Raw genomic sequence first — 11,921 nt, forward strand, 5'->3', positions numbered from 1 at the left:
CCCACTATCCTCAACACCAATTCTCCAGTTTTACACTTATAAACAAGACCCTCAATTCTTATTTCCTATACGGGCCTTACAAGTTTCAACACTACAAATAATGTGACCGTGTAATGTGGGAGATAAAGGGCAGCGATATGAAGTGCTTTTCACTTGCTGGTAGTTAAAAATAAACAAAAAGTCCCCCGAGTCTGAAAATGGAGCTTATTTCACATTCAACTTACATCTTTTCCTAGCCACCACCAAAGTAAGTGTCAGAATCTTAGCAAATCCGATAGCAGGTCTAAGAATTTCAAAATTGCAACCACATAATGATATGCATGCTGCAGTGTTCCAGAGTGAAGTATATTATATATGGACACCTGCAGGTTGCTCTGAGTGAGCATCTGAACCTACTTTAGTGAATAAACACACTTATGGATTATGAATCCTCTAGCCACGTACACTGGTACTACGTACACAAACTCCTCACCAGAATCCACAGAAAAACTCCACTGGTTGTGGGAAAGAAACACTTGGAATATCTTAGGGAAATTATTAATTCGTACCCCTGAATCAGGTATGGGCTTCCCAGGTGGTGCTAGTGGTAAAGAATCCGCCTGCCAGTGCAGGAGCCATAAGAGACGCAGGTTCGATGCCTGAGTTGGGAAGATCCCCTAGAGGAGGAAATGGCAACCCACTCCAGTATTCCTGCCTAAAGAATCCCATGGACAGAGAAGCCTGGCGGGCTACAGTCCACAGGGTCGCAAAGAGTTGGACACGACTGAAGCGACTTAGCAGGCATGCAGAGGCAGGTATAAAAACGGTCATAACACATACATATCACATGGCTTAAGAGGTTTCCATAGTCTTGGAAAGACCACAAATTCTCACCAAACTACCTAAGGACCACTGCTTTCCTACTTAGGTGAAGAACTGGTACAGAAACTAAATGTTCACCCATCAGATGGAGATCCTTCAGTGAGACATGCTATACAAAGAAGGAATTATCTGGCTGATAGGACAGCAGAATGAGGCTACCATTCTAAACACAATTTAATATACTTCATCCTTTTTAAATTTAAATTGATTTCATCCTTAGACCCATTAAAACAAAAGTAAAACATTAAGAATTAAAGACACAAGGAAATAAGCACAGTTCTCCACAGTAGGCTTTCAACACACAAGGATGATATGATGATCATGATGTTGATGTGGACAGTGATGAGGATAAAAGTGCTTGCTATTCTTCCACAAGCACTGTTAACAGCTTTGGGCTTTGACATTTTAACTTCTGTAAAAGCTTTGACCTCAGCTATGCTAATTGTACTGACCATAATAAAATGTATATGACTATGACCTTAATGTCATAAATTTTCTAAGTTCACGGTTGTAAGACACTTGAGCAAGGTTTCAACCCCAGAACTTAAATGAGTTTCCAACATTCGTCTCACAAGTATGGATTTCTTTCACCAGTTAGCATCTGTTGTTGGCTTCTCAAGTCTCTGTACTATTAATAGAAGAGTTGATGATGGAGAAAACCTTAAAACAACATCCATATCCACTGAGTTTTATGATGTTAAAAAATTGTAATAAAAACATTAAGTATTCACGAGTTCCTATCAGACTTGAACTGAACTTGATGACAGACTTTAACACTAATATTTTATTGAGGAATAAAGATGTAAGGGCACTTAAGTCGCTTCTCTTGTCTGTCTTTGTACAGTCCTCATGAATCATTTACTAATTCCTTTGCTTGGTTTTAAAGAAAATTAACATGTGTGAGTTTGTTCCTAGAGAAGATGAAAGGACTTGCAAATAGACAAATTATCCATGAGTAAACTAACACACTATACACCAGCATTAAATATGGCACTGACTTGATTTGTGATATATTAAATTTCCTAAAACTGAAGTATCTTGTAAGTCTCAAAGTATCATATGGAAGAGGATAAAAAGTTTTACAAAATGATTTGAACTAACTTCAAGATGGTTTGACTCAACCTACCTTAACTACTCAGAGATCCATGTTTTCATTTACATCATTTGGGTATGTACAGAGCACTAGATTTGAATTCCAATGTCCAAACCTGACTTCTTCTGTGGGAATCCTAGTCAAACCTAACCTTTATAGTTTAATACATTTGAACTTTGAAATATGGTTTCAACATTTCTATGCATTGAGACTTAGAATGATGTAATAGATAAAGGAGATACTTTTTAAAAAATTTGTAATACCCAATCAATGTCCCAATTGATTTAATATTCTTAGAAAAGAGTCACTTTTAAAAAGTTCTCACTGAAAGTTAATTCACATTAACAATATTTTAATTGAAAAAAAGTATTTCCTGGGGCCAATGGTAATGTTGCACATGTTTATGTATGTATGTGTATGTGCATGTTTATCTAAAAGACTTCACTTTCTCTACAAGTGCCCCATGAACTCTGAACGAAGAGCAGAAAAATCGAAGACTCTGGAGATACCACTTTTCCAGAGTCCAATTCAGACACTTTTCTCTAAGTGAGGCAGTTTCTCTCTTATGGTAAAAATGAATTCTCTCTATATCAGAGGCTGGGAAAGTCAAGAGATGTACAAGAGGTCAAAATTAAGTCCATTAAATCCCAGCCCTGGATTTAGTCACCATGGAGACAGGGGAGATAAATAAACCAGCAACCTTAACAAATGTGCTGCACCTTTGCCAGACATCTCTCTGACTTTACCGTTATTTTTACTTAAGTATCTTTCAGTCCAAACATAACTGACGATGAAGACTACGAAACCAAACAGAACGAGGCCCAAAAGAAATAGGAATGCTCATGCCGGCAAAGGGCAGGCAAAGAGTCAAGAGCAGCCCCCCTCAGCAGTGTGTGCTCTCTGTTCCCCTTGAAAAATGATTGCAACACGAAGCTCCAGAGGCAATGACATATGGGGAAAATATGTGGCCCTACAGCCAGAGGAAACCATGTCAAAAAAGAAAAACAGACATGAAGTAACTGACCTAATTAAAGGAGAAAAGTATACTGAGCAGGGAGACGGGAACACAGCTGGAGGGGAGGGGGCGCCGTGAGAAGCTCAGGACACTGAGGTGGGGTTTTGCTGCTTCTTTGATGGAAACCAGGAGCTGAAACAGGTGCTGCCCTTCATCAAGGCTCCACTGCAATGAACACAGAATCCGGACACGTGAAGGTCTACCCCCAGCCCTGCTGCACGCCAATGAGAAGCTCTGAGACAGACAGCTACACCTTGTCACATGGGACACCAAGATGCCTTGCCAGAGACCACAGGAAGAAAAGGGGGAGGTTGGGGATGGTGGAATGAAGCAAGCAAGAAGGAACTAGACTATCAGAGCTTGGCATTCAGGCCCTGGGCAGGAGTCTTCACTGTGTTTCACAATTATGTACTAAACACCTACTGTGTGATCAAAGGAAACATCACTGCTTGTGATGTGGCGTTGACTTAAGAGGTAAAAGCTGAAGACTCTCAACGTCTAACGTGTACAAACAGGGTAACAACACAAATAAAACCTCAAACAGAGTGCTACTTACATTTGTTCACATGCCTTCTAGTTCTTCTCCGTATGTACATGTCACTTGACAAGGTTATAACCACAGCACATATACCATTTTGCATCCTACTTTTAAAAATCAGGTGGTATTATACAAATTCTTTCATACTGCTTTGCAAGTGTCTAAATTTTGATTTTGAACAGATACATGGAATTCTACTACATAGAAGTATCATAATTATTTATCTAAAACTATTAGTTGAATAAATGAACCATTTCTCTAATGTTGGATGTTTAAATTCTAATTTTTGTCCTTATAAACAACACTGTAATGAATATCCATAACATACAGCTTTTTTCTTTTCTTAGAACAGCTTGTTTCTTAGGACACATTTCCCCCAGATAGGATTACTGGATCAAGGGGTACCAATCTTTGTGACTTTTGCCATATATTGCCAAATAATGTTCCAAAAAAGCTTTTTACCAACTTACAATGTTACCAGCAATGAGTAAGTGTTTACTGCTTCCAAGGTAACTGTATTAGCATCAGGTTTTCTTTTTGTTTTTGTTGACTTAACAGATGAGAAATGTACCTCATTGCTATCTGAATATGCTCATCCGTGATGCTGAACATTTTTCCATGTGTTCATTTACTTTGCGATAGAACGTGAATGTCTTTTACCCATCTCCCTACTGGAGAATTCATTTAGCCAACAGAGATGGAGCCTCTCCGATATGCCAGGCCTTACAATCTCTATGAACTCCATGCACAATACGGAAACCAATTATCCTGTCATATTCACTACAAACATTTCCTGGCCTGTTTTCCTTTTCAATATTTTGCCCCAGCTCTACTGAAGCATAATTACAAAAACTATACATATTTAAGGTATATAACACAATGTGATGGTTTGACATGAATACCCTGTGAAAAGACTATTGCTATCAAGTTAATATAGCCACCACCTCACAGTTACCACTCCATCTCTGTGTGGTGAGAATACTTAAGATCTACTCTGTCAGTCCATTTTTATATATTTGATTCCATTGATCTCTTCCTTTCTGAGATCCTTCAAAATTTTTTTTTGTGGCCATGTGGCACAGTTTGCAGGATCTTAATTCCCCAACCAGGGATTGAACCTGGGGCCACCGCAGTGTAAGCATGGAGTCCCAACCACTGGACCACCAGGGCAGTCCCCAGAGTTTGATCATTGTATAGTTTACAAGGTTATCATATTCCCAGGGATTTGATAATTACACTATTTTCTGTGGTCTTCTTTATAAGTTTCTATAAGAGTCTCATAAATATATCCTTCTGTAATTATAAAATTCAAAGCTTCAATTCCTACTTCATGATTTGTGACCTTTAACATATCTCGCTCTTTCAACAGAAGCACTTAATTTAAGAAAACAAGATATAAAATAAAAGCTGGGGTTTCCTTGTGGTCCAGTGGCTAGGACTTCACCTGCCCAGTGCAGGGGGCCTGGGTTCGATCCCCAGTCACAGAGCGAGATCCACAACTAAAAGTTTACATGCTGAAACAAAGGCATGGTACTGATGCTCCTGCTCTGAATCAGGTCCCATCAGAAGATATCCCTCCTATCAGATGTTTACCCTCAACCCTTTTAAGGTATTCCCTTCAAATGAGCATCACTTAGTATGCACTTGAAAATCCACACACTGCTATTTTGAGAGGAAGGATGGTTCTAACTTTGTAGTCGCAATAGCGTAATAGACCTGGGGTTGAAGAGTCACATGTATGTAAGAGCCAAGCAGGCCTTACAAAAGAGTAAGACATTCAGATAACGGCACCCGACCCTTGTCCTTAGTGTCAAGGAGATAACAGAGTGGTGGACACTGTGGCAAGTTTCAGAGCTCATGTTCTATCTAAAGATACAGCAGCTATTTGGCTCCAGCCTAGCATTGCTCAACAGGAATGCAGGCTCGATGCTGCCAGATCTTCTGATATTTCAAGAGAAGATGAAAATCTGGATTTTTTTAAAAAAAAATGTGAAATCTCTCAATTTCTAAATGATTGGCAATTCACTGAAAATTTTAAAAAACACCTCTGTGTGCCAGATCCAGCCCACCAGCTTGAGACCTTGGCTCTAGACAGAAGATTTCCAAAGTCTTTAAGCCTGTGTGACCCATCTGGGCTGCTTTTCCTGCTTACTACTAGTGCACCAAGAAGAGCGGTCACATGAATATACATGGTACGAATCAAATCACCATGACTACTACTCTTAAAAATTTTGTTTTGTGAATATTAAAAACTGCCAAATTGATAATGAAAGTGACCATATGTCAATGATACAAATATTTCCTAGAAGTGAAATGAATGTTTCCTTAATTGACAATATTATCTCTACTACAAAAACTAATACATAGAATACCCAGCTCAAGTATGCATGAAGAATTATGTTGTATTCAAGTTTTTGTTCCACGTAATTCCATACCTATTGGGCAGCCAAAGGGAACAATTTCAAGTTCTTGAATTATAAAGCTTACCTGTGAAAAATGCTGTGCTAAACATAAAACAGGATACATTATCATTAAAGAAACCCAAAATATATCCTCATGTGGAAATTGCAAAGTCCATTTTCCTTAACTGTCCAATTTTTCCAAATAAACTTTTAAAAACAAGAGTGTGAAATACACAGTTACATTTGTTTTCATTTTGGGGGCATTTGGGTCCCAGACACAGCTGCACATGCTCATATGGAGGTGGCATAATTCACAGGCTCGAGGAGCAAACTGGAGATAGGGACTTTGGTTTGCACCCCTGAACCCATACTGTTCTACTCAATACTGGGCAAATTTATTTTAAAAAGGAAAAGCAAGCTTCCGCTTCCTCATCTGCAGAAGTGAAAATAATCTAGGGATGTCCTACCCCTGAAGACTATTAAACCAAAATGTACCATTCTTTTTGTTTTGCTCACTCTTATATTCCTGACCTAGTCCATAGAAAGGCTGAACGAATGAATAAAAGAAAGGAAAACAGATCACAAGACACCACGGCATCATGACTGTTGAGCTGTTACTTTAAAATCAATGCCATCGATTTCTGTCACAGTGAAGCAAACTTAATGAATTCTATTTCATTAACTCACTTGAGAATCTCACTGCTCTCAAAAACCCAAAGATGTTAAGTTTTAGTCAAAGATGTCATTGGGGGAATTGTTAATATCAGAAAACCACTTCAAATATGCCTTCAAAGGACTTCAACTAAAACGTTCCATTTTAAGAATACAGTCTTGTACACTTAAGTTTCTACTGAAGTTTTCTTACTGACAAAGTTTGTCAAGGCTTCAAACTACAGTGGAATTAGTAAGGGCAAACAATGTATGTGACTGCCCAAGTTTCACCTGGCCAGCATTTCCAACTCAGTTGATGGGAGGATGTTTTTAGCTTTTCTGTGTATGTCCTTAAACAATCTAGTGTTTGTTTCTGTGGAAAGGGCACAGAGCAAAAACCTTGGCTCCTTAAACAGAGCTTTTCAACTGCCCTAGGGCTCCTTGGAGAAGAGTTGCAGCCTCCTACTTGAGCCAAGGCAGTTCTGGTTTGGTGTTCTCTACTGTGGTTAGACCTAAAGCTTTATTTGAGGACAGGCTTTTATCATTTAAAAAAAAAGTTTGAAAACAACCCTTCTGGATAAAGCCTGGGGTTGACAGTAATGCCAGGACTTAAACCTGAAGATGGAAGAGTTGATCATGGCTGGCAGCTGAGAGAAACTGGGAAGGATCTCTAACTACCACTGTAACTGATGAAATTGATCACATTCAGATTAAACATTTCTAAAAAGCTGTCCTACTTGTTCACTCTTTAGGGTTTAATATCTTCAGGGTTTATATTTTCTATCTAGGGTTTAATATATTTGAATATATATATATATATATATATTTAAAAATCTCTGGAAAATTCTGTATCAAGTAGATGTAACAAAGGCTACTGCTGCTGCTAAGTCACTTCAGTCATGTCCGACTCTGTGAGACCCCATAGACGGCAGCCCATCAGGCTCCCCCGTCCCTGGGATTCTCCAGGCAAGAACACTGGAGTGGGTTGCCATTTCCTTCTCCAATGCATGAAAGTGAAAAGTGAAAGTGAAGTTGTTCAGTCGTGTCCGACTCTTAGCAACCCCATGGACCACAGCCTACCAGGCTCCTCTGTCCATGGGATTTTCCAGTCACGAGTACTGGAGTGGGGTGCCATCGCCTTCTCCGAACAAAGGCTACTACCCTAACTGAAATGACAGGCCCTATACTGCATGTGGGACAGAGTGTGGAATGGGGTGGGGTGGATGGGAAGGCAGAAATGTAGCAACCTTTTTGATGGATGTAACTAGAAATCCTGAGTGGTCTGGTGCCAACAAATGTTACTACCGCTCTTTTATTTTATTTTTTTCATTTATTTTTATTAGTTGGAGGCTAATTACTTCACAACATTGCAGTGGGTTTTGTCAGTTCTAATGAGATGGATGAAACTGGAGCCCATTATACAGAGTGAAGTAAGCCAGAAAGATAAAAGAACTACCGCTCTTTTAAACACAAGGAGACTGGGTCCCAGAGAGCAGCAAGACTGCGGCTCCTCACACTGTGCCTAGAGGAACCGTCTTGCAGAGTCCCTTCTTCCAGTTTTTGCAAAGGTGAACATCCCTGATCTCTCAAAAAAGACAGAAAAGTAACCTGGCATCATCACAGAGTCTCCAGAAGCTGCCAAAGCTACTGGGACTAGGAGGACGCAGGATGCCTCTCCAGGGTATGTGAAATGGAAGGACTGGCCTTGCCCGGCTGCTCACACCCATGCAGCTGCGCTCAGAACTTTAGTCCTAATCAGAAGATGATCTGCCAACCCACATTAAGGTGACCCCACGGAAATGCTCCAAATTGGCAGACTGCGAGCAGCTGCCCTACACCTCGGCTCAGCTCACCCCAGGCCTGAAGAGTCCTGACAGCTGACTGGGCGGCCCAGGAGCTGCTCCACGCAGCTTTCCTGTTCCCTACCGTCAACAGGGTGCCAGAGGCAGATCTGTAGCCTCGGGCCGACCTTCTAGCCACTCTGCTGTGCTTGGCACATTCACTTCTCATGCCCCCAAATTAAAAGCAAATGAGATGTTTTCACCCTTGAAAAGGGAATCCCCAGAGACCTCGTATCTAGGGTAAGCAGTGACATTGGTCAGCTCAATTAAAACAAACACGCTTAAAATCTACCACACAGATAAGATCTCTGGACAGTGTTGACCCGAACGCCACACACCAGAAGGTGGAGACTGGTGTAATAATGTGTGGCAGTTGGGAAAACTTACCTCACAGTGGATGTGCGCAGAACGGGATGTATTCAGTGAGGGCGGGACACCGCTAACCACCTCTGATGTGCCTAAGTTAGGAAAAAATGAGAAGCAAGAGGTTAAGTTACCTTTTCAGGAGAAAAGCTAGAAGTTTCTTTAAAAAAAAACAAAAAACAAAAAAAAACAAACCCCTCACGATCCAAAAGTCAACTTCCTTTGAAATGGCTCATGGTAACACCTTCTTCTCTGTATTTACAACTCTTAAAGTTAAGGAAACCTGCCAAGATGTTCTGCATATTTCCCCAAATGTCTGTTTATCATATAACATTCGCACCGGCAATGGATCTGGCCCCCTCATTATCAAGCTGTATTAGCTCAAACACTCAGCATTGTTAGCGGAGTGAGCTCATGGCCTATTTCAGTTTTAAATTAACATTTGGCAATCACCCGGGTAATCAAAACAAATGACTCAGTCATTTAGAATAGATTTATTAGTTGAGTCTCCCCCCGCACCTTTAACATCTCTAGCATATTTTGCCACAGGAGAGCTCAGATCCAGACAGAATGTAGAGCACAAGTCACCAGAGGAATATTTAGAGGTGTTGCCATGGAGATGAGGTGCTTTGTGACCGCTGAAGTTATCTCCAATCAACAACAGGATTAGGCAGCAGGCTGGTGGGCAGGCTCATCCCCGCATGGATGGTTCTGCCTGACTAGGAAACAGGTGTGCCCTGTGCTTTCCCCACTGACACAAAAATGGTACACTCTGACACGCTGCCCTCTCCACACCCTCCAGGCCTCCCCACAGGCAGCGCTGACATCACCACCTTACCCGCCCCCCATTATTCAGAAAGGCCTGGCTGGGGCGAAGGAGAAATGAAGTGTGATCACTGTATCCTCCCCAACATGTGAAATCCTGAAACTCACACCAAAGGCTCTTTTATATCAACTGTGAAATGTACATGAGTGAAAGAATTTGAAGGAAAAGAGAGCTCCCTGAGAGAAGGCCGTTCCCCCTGCTCAACCCAGGCCCACCTGTTCTGTTCACTCCTCCATTCCCACACCTAGAACAGTACCTGGCACACAGGAGGCACTCATGAAGCATCCATTGAATGAAATAAGGCAAACAAAAACCAAGGATTATAACCAGGCTCATAACTCCCCCCCCCTCCACAACCAACCTGTTCCAAGCTGATCATCAAACAAGCAGTGGTTAGAGATTTTCTTTTCAATGTTAATGAATGGGAAAATAAATCCAGTTAGTTCAATAGGCTAAGGGGTTCATCTATTTAGAGACCTTAATGACAACTGTTGAAGACAACTCTTTCAAATTCAGTATGGACAAGTCTGCTGATGATAGGGACAGGGGTCTTGTCTGCCAGATTTAAAGCCCCAGATCTAAAGGCAAATTTGTTAACTTTCAAAAGTGAATGCTTAAACTGACTGACTCCAAAGAAATGCCTTCTAGTCCCCTTCCCACTTACACTTAAGGAGAGACAATATTTTCTTGTTCTAGCATATGAACAAAGTCTCACTGGTTCCATGTTCTACCTCATTTGTCTTACAGGACTTTAAGTTTCTTGGTGACAGGGACAGGAATCCCTGATTTCTTTTCTACCTCCCACGACTTGGCATGGTATGTATATACAGAAGGCTTGGCTCAGCCTCATCTCCCACCACCCGCACCCCAATCATACGGAACTCACTGTTTCTAAAAGGTGCCACGCCCTTTTATGCAGCTGTGGGAAGAATGCAGCATGGCACAGCTGTTCACAGCAAGGGGGCCGGAGTCAGACTGCCTGGGTTCATGTGCTGGCCCCGCCTCATATCAGCTGTGCAACCTCTGGGAACCTCATAATGGTAAGTGACCTCACAGACAGACTGCACGCTGGCAAGATGGCAGGGCATGTAATGCACTTAACCAGGGCCTCCCTCATACAAGGTACTCAGTGAACATCAGATATATCATTATCGTGATGATTACAGCAGGGAGAGAGTGAAATGTTATCAAACTCGGATAATAAATCCATATGCTTCCACTGACAGTTGGCCCCAAGTATACCCCTACTTAGATCCAACCCAACATAAACTTTGAATCTGAATCCATCACAGTCTAGCCTTATGATACTAGTCCATTTTACTCACCTTGTTGGAACTAATTTTTCCTAGAGATAGATTCGATATGTAGTGGGCTCTATTTGAAGGAATCCCATTCTCTAAACAACCAGAATAGCTTCCTCCCTAAGATCCCAACACTGCCAGTACCTTCCCTGCCTTCTCTCTGTCTGCTCCCCACCTCTACAAGCTCAGGCTCTGAGGAGCCTGGTGGGGCCAGGGGAGGCCAGAGAACTTGTTTCTTAGGGCGCGTGGATAGACCAACCACCAAGCTCCAACCGGCTCCCTTGATTTTCCTTGGCAAGCATGTTAGATGTTCCCCTGACCAGGCCCTCCAGGAGCCGTGGGGCTTGCTCTTCCTGAGTGAGCTAGCAGGCACTGAGGAAGGGCCTGCCCTGGGGCCTGCGACTAGAGAGCTTCCAGGATTCTTGAGCGAAATGCCTTCGTAGCTCCCCTTCCCAGTCTCAACCCCTTAAGAGACGACAATAATTTTTCTCTTCTACAGCCCCTCCCTATGATGACGACACACTACGTCTCACCTCGCCTCTCCCGAAGACGATGTTCTTACACGCTCATTGTATCTGTAAGCAGACTCTTCCGTAACGTTCTTCCCACGCCGGGTGACAGGGACAGGAATCCCTGATTTCTTTTCTACCTCCCACGACTTGGCATGGTGTGTATATACAGAAGGCTTGGCTCAGCCTCATCTCCCACCACCCGCACCCCAATCATACGGAACTCACTGTTTCTAAAAGGTGCCACGCCCTTTTATGCAGCTGTGGGAAGAATGCAGCATGGCACAGCTGTTCACAGCAAGGGGGCCGGAGTCAGACTGCCTGGGTTCATGTGCTGGCCCCGCCTCATATCAGCTGTGCAACCTCTGGGAACCTCATAATGGTAAGTGACCTCACAGACAGACTGCACACTGGCAAGATGGCAGGGCATGTAACGCACTTAACCAGGGCCTCCCTCATACAAGGTACTCAGTGAACATCAGATATATCATTATCGTGATGATTACAGCAGGGAGAGAGTG

General features: G+C 42.2%; 1 protein-coding gene across 3 annotated transcripts in view; it reads right to left on the reverse strand.

Annotated features, from left to right (window-relative positions):
* The window catches only part of FHL1 (four and a half LIM domains 1), a 58,800-nt gene that overhangs the window by 25,936 nt on the left and 20,943 nt on the right, over positions 1 to 11,921 (reverse strand). For all 3 annotated transcript variants that reach the window (XM_043459653.1, XM_043459654.1, XM_043459655.1), the window contains exon 2: positions 8,789 to 8,859. The gene's annotated coding sequence lies outside the window, so the exon portion shown is untranslated. The remainder of the gene's footprint in view (positions 1 to 8,788; positions 8,860 to 11,921) is intronic.

This window comes from Cervus canadensis, chromosome X (genome assembly GCF_019320065.1).
Source record: "Cervus canadensis isolate Bull #8, Minnesota chromosome X, ASM1932006v1, whole genome shotgun sequence".
NCBI classification, from domain to species: Eukaryota; Metazoa; Chordata; class Mammalia; order Artiodactyla; family Cervidae; genus Cervus; species Cervus canadensis.